This window comes from Petaurus breviceps, unplaced genomic scaffold (assembly GCF_028583685.1).
Source record: "Petaurus breviceps papuanus isolate PSGF00001 unplaced genomic scaffold, PetGlider_PUasm1.0 90865, whole genome shotgun sequence".
Lineage (NCBI taxonomy): Eukaryota > Metazoa > Chordata > Mammalia > Diprotodontia > Petauridae > Petaurus > Petaurus breviceps.
In genome coordinates, this window is record NW_027187367.1 from 11252700 (window position 1) to 11266143 (window position 13444).

Sequence of the window (13444 nt, forward strand, 5' to 3'; positions counted from 1 at the left end):
GTAACAAAGAATAACAAAAAAGAAAAAAAAGCAGAAAAACCCAATACATTAACCAAGTCTTACAGTATATATAGTATTACATACTCATACTCTCTCTACTTCTACAAAGGCAAGAGGAAGTCACATTTTTCTCTTATCTTTTTTTAGGGCCATGCTTTATCATCTTGGCCAGGGAGGTAGCACAGTACATAGAGACCTAGGCCTGGGGTCAAGAAGACCTGAGTTCAAAAATGGCCTCAGACACTTCAAGTTGTGTGACTCTATGTAAGTCACTTAACCCTGTTTGCCTCAGTTTCCTCATCAGTAAAACGATCTGGAGAAGGAAATGGTCAACCACTCCAGTATCTTTGCCAAGAAAACCCCAAATAGGGGCAGCTAGGTTGGCGCAGTGAGTAAAGCTCCTGCTGTGGAGTCAGGAGGACCTGAGTTCAGTTCCGGCCTCAGATACTTAACACCCACACAAAAAAACTAGCCGAGTAACCTTGGGCAAGTTACTTAACACCAATTGTCCTCCAAAACGAAAAAAAAAAAACCCAAATGGGGTCACAAAGAGTTGGACATGACTGAAAGGATTGAATAACAACAACAATAACAATTTTATCATCAATTTATCATTGACATTCAGTATCTTTTGGTTGAATTCTTCCCATTTACAGTGTAGATTTTGTGCATATTGTTTTCCTGGTCATTATTACTTCTTTTTGCATCAGTTCATATCATCCTTCTCATGCTTCTTCATAGTCTTCATATTAGTAATATCTTATGGTTCAGTGATATTCCATTACATTCATGTACCACAATTCATTTAGCCATGCCCCATCAGTGAACATCTACTTTATTTCCAGTTTTTCACTTATATAAAAGTGATACTCTTAATAGTTTGGTGTATATTAGTCAGATGGTCAGCAAGGTTTTTTTTGCCTTTTGGAGGGCAATTGGAGTTAAGTAACTTGCCCAAGGTTACATGGCTAGTTTTTTTGTGTGGGTGTTAAGTGTCTGAGGCCAGAACTGAACTCTGGTCCTCCTGACTCCCGCGGTGCTTTACTCTCCAGCAAGTTTTTATTAAGTGCCTACTATGTGTCAAGCACTGTGGTGCTAGGGATATAAAGAAAGGTAAAAAGACCAAAACCAAAACCAGTCCCTGTCATCAAGGAGCAAACATTATTATTTTTTCTTTTTGGAGGACCATTGGGGTTAAGTGACCTGCCCAAGGTCACATGGCTAGTTTTTGTGTTAAGTGTCTAAGGTCAAATCTGAACTCAGGTCCTCCTGACTCCAGGGCCAGTGCTCTACTGCGCCAACTAGCCGCCCCAAGGAGCATACATTCTAATGGAAGAGACATATAAATCATTAGCATGGGTGTTGTGAGGTTTAAATGAGATGATGGTTGTAAAGCACTTGCAAAACTTAAAATATTATCTGAATGCCAGTTATCATCAACTAAAGTAAATCTGTGCTTTCTTTTCGAAGGAATGCTTCCAACCTGGGAAAGAATCTGCCCTGCAAAAAGCAATGTAAATTGATTGAGCCTGTGAAAATTAATAATGTTAAAAGCCAGTTATAGGGTCTTTTAAAACTGCTTGGTTTTTACTGGGTTCAACGAAGTGATAGAAACCAGGGATTTTTTTACCTTTTTTTGTGGTGTGAACTCCTTTGGAAGCCTGGTGAAACCTTTGAACCATATCGCAGAATGATGTTTTTAAATAGTTGAAGGAAATGCTAAATTTCAGTTAGAGGTTAGTGAAAATAAGGATGTAATTTTTTTTCCCTTCCAAGTTCACATATCTCTAAAATCCATCCATGGACTCGACTCCACCTTAAGAACCCTTGATAAAGATTTAACTAAACTCATGAATATTGCTAATCACCAAAAAAACCAGCAATGAAATTTGATTCCCTGACTTCTTTGTAAGTAGCCCACCTCGTTGACTTCATTCAACCATTTTTAGTGTGATATGAAGAAAATAGCTAAAGCATACATACTCTTTTTACCCATAGATTGCATTGCTAGATATATGCTGCAAGTCCAGTCAAGTAGTATTGATTAAGTGCCTACTGTGTGCCAGGCCTTGTGCTAAACTAAGAAAACAAAGAATGGCAAAGGACAGTCACTCCCAAGTAGCTCATGGAGAAAAAGATAAAAGACGCCAGCTACGCCCAGATGTATAGCAGCAGTTTTTGCAGTAGCAAAGATCAAGAAACAGATGCCCTTCACCAGAGGAATGATGAAATAAGTCATACTTCATAAACAATGAAATATTACTGTATTATAAGAAATGAATACAGAGGAATATGGTAAGACTGATACAAAGAGAAAAAAGCAGAAGAGATTAGTGTACACAATGACCACAGTAATGTAACCTGAAAGATCTCTAAAACCACCGGAACTGACCTCACGTCAAAGTTATAACAACCAAGCTTGGCCTAAAAAAGACAAAAAGGTAAAAGAAGTTATCTTCCTCCCACCCTTCTTTTCAGAGATGGGGTCTATGGATGTGGAACACTGTACATAATGTCGGACTTTTTGTTATATTGATTAGTTCTGTTTTTTTTTCTTCTCTGTTTTAAGGGATCCCTGTGTAAATTGAGAAATGTGATAGAAAAACAAAAGAGAAATAAAAATTTATTTAACAAAAAAAAAAAAGAAAGAATCTGCCCTGGCACAGTAATATGGCCTAAGGTTAACTAGGAAGGGAAGGTGATGGGGACAGAACCTCCAGGACTTGGTCTGTGCCCTAGTACCTGGAATGTAGGGGTGCTGGACCAACCTGGAAATTCCCTATCTAAGCTTTCCTGCCTTCTCTCTATTCATTGGAGTGGGGTGGCATGAGGGAACAGCAACAGCTCCAGGCTTTAAAAAAATCATCATCACCATTAACCTACAATAACCAGTCTAGTGATGACTTCATTTCTTGAGTCTTTTACTGCACTTGTGCTGAGCTCAAGCAGTGTTCATATAGGCAAGTCCTGGTAAATGTTTAACAATGGGAAAACTGCATAGATACACTTTTAAATTTAATCTGCATTATTAACACTTTCTTAAGCCTAGACAATCAACAAAACAATAAATCAATCCCTAATTTGTAGAGATTGCCTGTTTTCTGAGGTGTAAATGCTGACATTGAAAATTTAACAATGGGCTCTTGAAAGCTGGTTAGAGTTGGCTCTAGCTCAGCCCTGAACTAGATATATGGAAAATATATATGAAATAAAAGTAATCTGAAAGGAGAAGGAATTAGCAGCGGTAGGGACCAGGAGAAGTCTCTTATAGAAGGTGGATTTGGATGGAGTGCCATGTTTGAGGAAACGCAAATAGGTCAGGATAGCCGGATCACAGATTATGTGGAGGGGAGTTACATATAACAAGTCTGGAAAGGTAGGAAGAATATAGTTATAAAGAGTCTTAAATGACAAACAGAGGAATTTATATTTGATTCTTGGGGTAATCAGGAGCATCTAGAATTAAAGAGCAGGAGGGGGAAGAAGAGAAAGGGGATAGTCAGATCTTAGCTTTATAAAATTGTGGTTTGTCCTTTGTTCTCGAAGAGGACCATGACATCAGAAAGACACTGACATGACTTGCAATTGAATTGAATTTGAGTGAAGGAGTACTGTGCAAAGTCACCAGCCTCACTCTCTCTTCCAGAGCCATCTGGGTCCAGTGGCCAGGTATAGATCAGGACAACTGGAGATGGTCCAGGATGCAGTGGGAGACCTTGGCCTTTTTAGACTAAGTCCTTTCACTTTAAGTGTTCTCATTTTAAGTGAGTCAATGCCTATTCAGTAACTAGGCCTGTTTAAGAAGTTACTCAAGTGAGGGCCCCTTTAATAAAAAAAAAAAAAAAAGAATCAAACTAGGAAGGGAAGACCCTCTGGATTACCTGCCAAAAGAGATATGATTACTTTTTACATTCACTCTGAGTCATCAGGGCCCCCTCCCCCCCCAAATACCCATTAAGTGGTACTTGGGCAGGGATCTGAGAACCAGATTGAATTTTTATAAAATTATAAACTTACATAAATATTTAAATTACAAAATTATAAAATTTTTATAGCTTTATATAATTACTTTGATAGTAAAGCATAGCTCTCATCTTTTCTTAGTGTTGTGTGTGATTTTGGGATAAAATTTGGGATAAATAGATCCCAGGCATGTATATGGAGGAAGAAAAGGGTTGAGATTCTAATTGGGGGTTGGAGGATAAACCCAAGAGTAGTAGTACTACATATAAGATACGCAGACCAGACCCACATAGTTTGTCTAAATATAATAGATGCGGTTCACAGATGGCATGAATTGATATCTCTGGAATTTGAACCATCCCCCTCCAAGGGAGACTGTGAAATCCACCTTGAGAGAAGCAAAGAGCTTTGTCTAAATACTTGTTCTTTCTCTCACTCATTTTCTTTTATTTCTAAATCTATTACATAATTTTATATATATAATTATATCTATATTCCTCTTCAAATATTCCTGGTCTAGGGGTATAATATTTAGGGATTCAAAATGAAATCTTTTTCATCTTTTTGTTCCAGGTATTTTCTCTAGTTGTCCTCCATACCTGGAGTGCTTTCCCTTCTCCACTCTTCCACTCAGACTACCAATCTCCCTGGTTTTCTTTAAGTCTCAACTAAAATCCCACCTTTCTTCCTTAATCCCTCTTAATTCCAGTGCTTTCCCTCTGTTATTTCCTATTTATCCTGTATGTATTTGTCTTTGCATATATTTGTCTCTTCTATTAGATTTTAAGGTCCTTTAGGTCAGGAATTGTTTTTTGCTTGGCAATAGAAGATGGTTAATAAACATTTATTGAATGAATGATAAATATTGTTTTGGAAACACCAAGGGTTTTTCCTTTTAAGAGACCTGAACTCCAGAGTAGTTCTTGGGGACTATACAAAGCTTCTGAGAAGTAAAGTTTCATTTGAAGAGGTAAGAAATGTTTTGGCTATGGACTTAGAGTCAAGTCCTGTGTGGTTTCTACCAGGGGAAACAAATCTAATCTTTATACAATATTTTTTGGCTTGAGTGCTAACATGAGAGCTAAGGACTCTTTTCCTTCCAAGCCAAATTCTGCCATTTCCAAGGAATTCTGGTTGGAATTGTCAGTCAAAGAGTGTAGTATTGCCTAATGGATAGAACACCAGTAGGAATTTCTCCAAATAAGGAAGACATGGTCAAAATGTGATCCATGTAAAGTTACATGACCTCTCAGTGCCCTAGGAAGCTTTCAAAGATTAATTTCCAGAGGAGCTGCCAATTTTTATCCCAGGGAGAGTTTCTACACTAGGAATTTCTTACATTGATGTTCTGGGTCTGGACTTTTAAAAATATCACAAATGAACATTAATTTTTCCTCAAATTAAAAAGGGTTAACAATTAGATACAGCAGCATTTTTTTAAGCTATTCATTTCAACCAAGTAGGATTCATACCTGGAATGCAGTGATGCATGCCTTCCCAAAAGTCCCACTCCAATGCCTTCATCATGCCATGGATAAGATCTCTGTGTTCTTTTTTTTAAGGCCTCTGTGTTCTTAAAGGCTCTACCAGTAAAGCACAACCTTTGTTATATTCTACCATGTTGGAAAGGCTTTGTGTCTGATCCTGCGACCAGACTATGTTTGCTTTCTGGAGAACAAGGCTTGCAAAAATGTAGAGAAGCTTACTACCAATAGATTGACCTCTCAGTGATTTTTTTTTAACAGTGAAAGAAACTGAGGATTTCATTTATTTATTTATTTTTAGTTTTCAACATTCACTCCCATAAATTTAAAATTTTCTCCTCCTCTCTCCCCTCCCTGCTCCCCAAATGGCATGCAATCTGATATAGGCTCTACATATACATTCCTATTAAACATATTTTCACATTAGTCATGTTGTATAAAAGAATTAGAACAAATGGGAGGAACCACGAGAAACAAAAAAACAAAACAAAAAAGAAAATAGTCTGTTTCACTCTGCATTCAGACTCCATAGTTCTTTCTCTGGATGTAGATGGCATTTTCCATCATGAGTCCCTTGGAATTGTTTTAGGTCCTTTTATTGCTGAGAAGGGCTAAGGCTATCAAGGTCAGTCATTGCACACTGTGGCTGTTACAATGTTCTCCTGGTTCTGCTCTCAGCGATTAATTCTTTGGCAAAGACAAATCCATGAAGCAAAGAAAAGTTAAAGATGACCTTCAGCTCTGTGTAGCCTCCATTTCCTTCAGGGGTGCTGGTGACAGGGTGGTAGAAAAGGAAGTAGAAGATGCTATGAATCACTCCATTTGTAGAGGATCTATAAACATTAACTGTTGGTATCCTAAATCTAAGAGGCTTGTCTAATGAGCAATGAACTGACCAATGACTTTGGAAAAAAAAGAAACAAAACAGAAAAGTAGAAAAAGAATGAATGAAATTTTATGTTTAATGAACAAACATATTCAGTGTGACACTTGGAGGATAATTTTGTTGTTTAAGTACATAATTTCTAAGAGACTTGCCAAACCCTCATGTGGGGCAAGCTAGCAAAGCCCAGGTGAAATCTATCCCAGTTTATTAAAAGTGGAAATTATAGGGGACTTATTTCTCCATGATAGAAAACCTCACCTTATAGCATGCTGTGCCTTTAGAAAATTTTAAGCACCATTCTGTACAGGCATTAAGAGAGGGGAAAACAGGTCTGCTACTAAGAGAGATAAGGGTGTCCGAAGGAATAAAGAGAAAGTTGTGGTGGGGGGGAATGGACTCTTTTTTTTTTTGGTGCAGAGGACTAGTGAAGTTGGGTGTTTAGGTTTCAGCCTCCAGGAAAAGGGTTGTAGAACCTGAGGGATTCAGTCATGTCAATATTGACATTCTTGCCCTAAACTAACCTGGAAGATATGAAGAAATTGTAGTTAAGTGAAAAAAATCCTTGTAGATTCTCCTTGGAGAGACAAATAAAAAAACTTCTTGTTGTCATTGTTTGCTGTTACTGTGTGTCCCAAAGCAACTGGAAACATCATTTCATGGGTTAATTGTATTTTACACATCGTAGCAAAAAGCTCTCTATGAAGGCAATTATAACTTATTTACCAACATCTATTACAGAGGATAAGAAAACAAAAAAAGTTCTATAAAGTACTCAATAAGATCCCTAGAACTAAATCAACATATGTTTTAATAGTAGTGACTTCAATGCAAAAAAAATGCATATGGAAGGACAGCAAAATATGGAGGATAAACAACTTTATCAAAAGTTTAATATAAGATTGCATGGAGTTAGGTGATTCCAACAGTATGAAACTGGAAGGAGGACAACAAAGAGATGAAAAATGGAAAAGATCTGTGAATATTGTCAATTGTTTTCTCCATCAGTGAAAGTAGAGCCACCACACTTGGATTTTAACATCAAGAACAGGTGATTGATAGATCAAAAACTGCCAGCCTATGTGACTAATCTCTCATCTTTAGAAACTCTTTTTTTGAAAATTACGCAGGCACATGTATATGTAAACATATGTCTATATGACATCTTCAGTTAAAATATAAGAAGGTAGTAGGCTACTGAAAAGAATATTCTAATGCAGCTCACATCCTTAAAATTACACAATTGAAAGGCATAGAGAATATAAGATCCTACCACTTTTATTGTTTGTTAACCACATAAAAAAGCATTGATTAAAGATTTTCTTTCAGTAAAGTGTCTTATAATATGTTATGATCATAAAAGAGTTCTTGAAACAAAAACCAACAGAAATAACTAACTTTGATAACAGAAGGGAAGTGTATCAGAGCTGGGGATTTTTTGTCCCTAGGACAAAATGCAAGCCATCTGGTAGCTTCTAATCCAAATCAATCCAAACAGCAAGTATTTATTAAGTGCTTACTCTGTGCAAAGCTTTGTACTAGATTCTGAGGCTTCCAAGACAAACCAAAAAAGTCCCTGCCCTTAAGAAGCATAGATTCTATTCAGAGGATACAACAAACAAATAGAGAAGTAAATATAGGATAATAAGGAAAGAGAGAGTGTATGCATGTGTGTACACTAAAACTAGTGAGCACTAGTGGAAAAATTTAATGTATCCCTTTTAGACCTAGACAAATTCAAACAAAAGATAAACAAGAAATATGTTAAGGACCTGAATAGACCTTTTAAAAAAATAGATGATAAAAATTATTAAATGGGAATAGAAAGGTAGTTATATACTGCATATGGCATCTTTGCCAATATTGACCTTGTGCTAAGACATAAGGATCTCAACAAAGATGTAGAAAAACAGAAACATTAAGCACATCATTTACTTATCATAATACAATAAAAATTATACTTAATAAAGGACCTTTGAAGAGAGAGTTAAAATGATTTGAGACTAACATAATTCTAAAGAAATGATGGGTCAAAGAACAAATTATAGAAACAATAGAAAATTTTATAAAAAAAAAAACAATAATGAGACAACATACCCATACTTGTGAGACATAGCTAAAGCAGTTCTGAAGGGGAAATTTATATTTCTAAATGTTTTAATCTACAAAAGAGAGAAAAAAACCCAAATCAATGAATTGGGTATGCAATTTCAAAAACTTGAACAACAACAAATCTAAAATCCACAACTAAGTAACAAGGTAAGCATTTGAAAAATTAATGAAGAGATGAATAAAACTAAAAGCAAAAAGACTAATAAATCATTGAAATCAAGCTTTAAAAAAATAAATACACCTAACATAAAGAGCTAATATGATTTTTAAAACGCAAATTGTATAAAAATGAAAAAGAACTAACAGTTGAAGAAGAAATAAAGAAAATTAGAATAAACTATTTTATCTAATTATATGTTTTGGATACAATTTCAATTATTTCAATTTTTAAGTTACTGGGGTGGCCAGGTGGCACAGTGAGTAAGAGCGCTGGCCCTGGCATCGGGAGACCCTGGATCGGTTCTGGCCTCAGGTATTTGGCATTCACACAAAAAATAATAACTGGCTGTGTAACCTTGAGCAAGTTACTTAACCCCAATTGCTTTAAAAAAAAAAAAGTTACCATTATTTTTGTTAGAATGGAAACTGGTCCAGGGAACTTCTAGATAAGAAAATTTATCCTCTACAAATACAGATTGGAACCTTTTCTATAATTTAGAGTCTTCTAAAGTTTGCTTTCCAACATATGTCGCTGAAAGGTTATGTGGCTTTCAAAGTCAATATGTATTAGAAATGGGAGTTGAACTCAGGTCTTTCTGACTCCAATGATTACTTTCTATTTACTGTGTAATGCTCTCTTTTTTCTCATTATCATATCTAAGAATCAAACAAACTAAAAGGCAAGAACCCTGTTGTGGGAATGTGAACTATTTTGACCTATGTTTACTGAATGGGGATAAGAAAAGGCAGTTTGCAGATTGATAATGTAAGTAGTGAGAGATAAACATGTTATCAATTTACACAGGAACTGGATAGAATCCACATTAACAAGCTTTATCTTTCCAAACTTTGCACTGGTCAAAAAAGTTCACAATCCTGCTAACAAGTTCACCTATATAAGAGAGAAGTGTTTTATTTTTTAATTTGATATTGAGAACACTATGATCTCTCTTTAATTCATACAAATGAAATTTTATTTTAAATTTTTTTTTTTGGGGGGGGGTCTCTATTGAGGTGAGTAGAGTGACCTAGAGCTCTGTGAAAGTAAATTGACTTTTCCAAATTCCTGGTATGTGTCAGAGGTGGGATGTGAATCCACAACTCAGCTCTCTCTACAAAGTCAGTTTAGTGACCACAGTGGATAGAGCTGGACCTTGAGTCAGGAAGACCTAAGATTAAAGTCAGTCTTAGATGCTTACTAACTCTGTGCCCTGAAGCAAATCACTTAAACTTTCTCAGTCTCAATTTCCTCATCTGTAAAAGGGAAATATAATAACATCTACCTCCTAGGGTTGATTAGAGGATTAAATGAGAAAATATTTGTAAAGCATTTTGCAAGTCCTAAAGGGATGTACAAGTACTAGTTATTATTATTCACTATGACTTGTAATAACTATTATTTTTGTAAATCTTTGTACTGAAGAAATGTAGATAGTGTCCGTATTAGCTATTATATTGATCTGAAAACCCTTATTAACTTGGATTTTAGGTGATTTTTAAATAGGTGGTTTTAAAAATCAATCAGATCAATCACATTGCATTTTGAACTGACTCAGTGAAAAAGCTGAAAACTCTGGTTCTGCTATTGTATGATCTTAAGTTTTGAATGGAATAGAAAGGCTCCTTTCTTTTGCATGATTTCTATTGTGATAGAGCTGTTGGGATTTTAATTTATCTATTTGCTTGTTTGTAGTTCAAAACACCTTAATTTTATTTCATTTAAATGATATAGTTTGAAAATGGAGGATATTCTACAGCAGCCTTATGACTCAACCTACAAATTTTACTTATATTTATGAGAACAGGAGAAAATTAAACTGAACATTATTATGCAATTAGCAGAAAATCCATCAACTAATTCATCAATCAAAAAGCATTTAGATTTAACTGTATTTTAAATTTAGATATCTATTAATTGAAAAATAAAATTCAATTTAAAAAAGACACTTATTAATGGCTTGCTAAGTGCCAGGCACTTAGCAAAATAGGGTAAAAATAGACACAGTCCTTAAAAGGCTCATATCCTAATAGGTGAGATAAATAATTAGGTCCATACAAGTTATATACACAGTAGACGGCAGGTTATCTCAAAGGAAGGTCACTGGCAGTTGGGGGAGTGGGGAAGGCCTACAGAAGAGAATTGAGCTGAGTCGTGAAGGAAGCCATCGAAACCAAGAGGTAGAGGGCAGGAAGGAAAGCATTTCAGGCACGGGGTCAGCCGGTGCAAAGGCACTAAGACGGGAGAGGGGACTGCTCTGTGGGGATGCAGTCAACAGACCAGTGTAGAAGGGAAGGATTTCTCATAAAACAATGCATTTAAAAGTGGCGATTTCAGAGCTCTTCGAATTAGTCGACCCATGAAATGGAGGGAGAGACCATACAGATATGTATGTATTATCTTCCCTCCGTGAGATTTCAAGTTGTAAACAAAAGCCCTTCCCAGCATTCTTAGCTTGTGAGGACTTTTAATTTGACACACGTATGTGACTCAGCCTGTCTGGCTTTAAGCTAGGGGCGGGGAGTGTGGCCACTGCAGCATAAACAGTGGGGACTCGGGCGCTGCGCCGGGGCGCAACCTCTGCCTCTTTACAGGGCGGATTCCCAGTGTCCAGAATGACTGAGCTGCCGGGAACACAGCAGTGAAAAGTAAGTCATCGTATGGGTTGTATTGGAGGGTTGTGGATGGCGGGGGAGCAGAAAGGAGCTGGGGGGCCGGGAAGGATTCTAAGTTTCCTATTGTGCGCCCGCTCGAATACTGGAGTCTTTCTGTGCGATTCCGTTGAAAAAAAAAATGGGACGGGGCAGAAGCGGAAACCCGAGCTGCCATGCAAGACTGGGGCTACCCAGGAACACATAGTCTCCATTTCTTAATCAGAAAAGATGCTGGTAAATACATGGAGTCGTCTTCTATATATCCACAAGAACGCAAGAGCCCGACCTGTGCGCATAGGTATGCACGGAGATCCTCTAAATACGAAATCTGAGAAGAATATAGCTTATATACGGTGAAACTTAATCGTAAGCTTCTAGCTTGCTTGCCTTTAGAAAAATGATGAGAGCACAGCCTCTGTGGTTCAGTGTGCGTTTGTCAAATGCCTTTTTATCGTTTCTTTGGTTCACAAGAAACATCGAATACAGGGATGAGTCTTGGGCCGCTCATGGAGGAACCAAACTATGTATGGAGGTACTCAAGGCTCACAAGTCCGTTCACTTCTTCCCCAGACCCTCCTCTAATTATATCCTCCCTCGCCCTCCTTCACCCTCCACTCTCCCCGAGCCAAACCTTACTGTCATATCACTTAGCCCCCTGGTTAGGAATACAAAAGATAGGACTTCTAGAGGTAGTTTTCTTTTAAACAAAGCCAACCCTTTTTTTTTTTTCATTGAAAACTTGGTATTTTCAGGTTAGCAGGCCTAATCCTGCTTTACAGCAAAGGCCTTACTACTACAAGATCTCAAGTATTTTAGAATTTGCTATTCTGAAATTGCCTAGGCTTAATTTTACCTTTGCTGTATAAAATAGAAAGGGATTTGACAAATTAGCAGCACAAATTGCTTACCTGCTTATGAGAACAAACTTTTAAGTGCTTTATTAGCACCAATTTATGTAAAACTATTATAGATACTTTATTCATACACAAAATAAATTGTAAAGAGGGATAGGGATGGAATCCATGATTTCCCTCTATCCATGGGAATCACTTGGCAATTTCATCACAATTTATAATCAGTGAGTTTCCTAGAGCATGTAAAAGTTAAGTGACTTGCCCAGGGTCACGAAGTAAGTACTGCCTGAAGCAGTACATGAAACCAGGGATTCTTGGTTTTGAGTGTGGTTTTCTATTTATCTTGCCACACTGTCTCTCTGATTGTAAATAATATAAGAAAAATGGGGTGCCAGATAAAGGTGTCCTAAAAGACCAAGTATTACTGGAAAACCAGTCCAGCTTTGGTGCTTCTGGGGGCAAAGTTCACTTCTGGATTTTTAGGAGTGCCAAAATGCACTTGAGAATGCCTTGGAAAAATAAAGAGTTCCTGATTTGTTTCCAACCTGTATTTCCTTCTTCTCTCTGGATCTTGATTAGAAGCCTTGACCCTCAAGAAGGAAAGTAGTATAGTGAAGAAATAGAATGGCCAAAGAGAAAGGGGGGGGGGCGCTTGTACCAGGAAAGTACTTACTTAAGCAGGTATCTCCTGCATCTCAGAGCTGTTTGTCAGCCAGACTGACTTCTTAAAGCTCCTGCCAGAACACTCTCTGCTTTATACGATGCCTGATGCTAAACCGGGCTCTCCCATAACCCCTAATCATTCTCAATCTAAGATCAAAGCTTAATCTTTAGGAGTAACTGGTGATGCTCAGTGTTACTGATCTCAGTTTGGCCATTATTTCTCTTCCCTGGAGTTAGAGGATTTAGGTCCTAATCAGATCTCTGGCACTAGCAGGGTCCTCATCAGTACCCTTCCAGCTCTAGATCTACGATCCTTTGGTCATTCATCACCTCTAATTCTGTCTAACTCTTTGTCTCTGTCCCGCATTCTTTCTGTAGCCCTGGGCTTCATAACTATTCTGCCTTCTCCCATTCCCAGCCTGGACTTTTCTAGGATAACTGGAGAGAAGTTTGTAAAAATTCCTTGTTAGCATTATTAAAATGTATTGTATAAAATGTACATGTATTTCTGGTTCTGGACCCCAAGAAAGACATATCAGAGAAAGGTAGCTAAGCTGATTAAAAACACTTTCATTTCAGGACAGTCTTAAAAATAGGATCCTTTAGTCTAGAAAGATCAAGTCTGAGGAGAGATGTGATCTTATTTTATAAATTCATGAAACAGATTTGTTCAC

The 13444-nt window shown here is 37.1% G+C and overlaps 1 protein-coding gene across 4 annotated transcripts in view; it reads left to right on the forward strand.

Moving 5' to 3' along the window:
- Positions 1–11076: 11076 nt before the first annotated feature.
- Positions 11077–13444, forward strand: part of KCTD20 (potassium channel tetramerization domain containing 20) — a 74373-nt gene continuing 72005 nt past the window's right edge. For 3 of the 4 annotated variants that reach the window (XM_069073560.1, XM_069073558.1, XM_069073561.1), the window contains exon 1: positions 11077–11247. The gene's annotated coding sequence lies outside the window, so the exon portion shown is untranslated. The remainder of the gene's footprint in view (positions 11248–13444) is intronic. The other variant, XM_069073559.1, reaches the window with a different exon arrangement.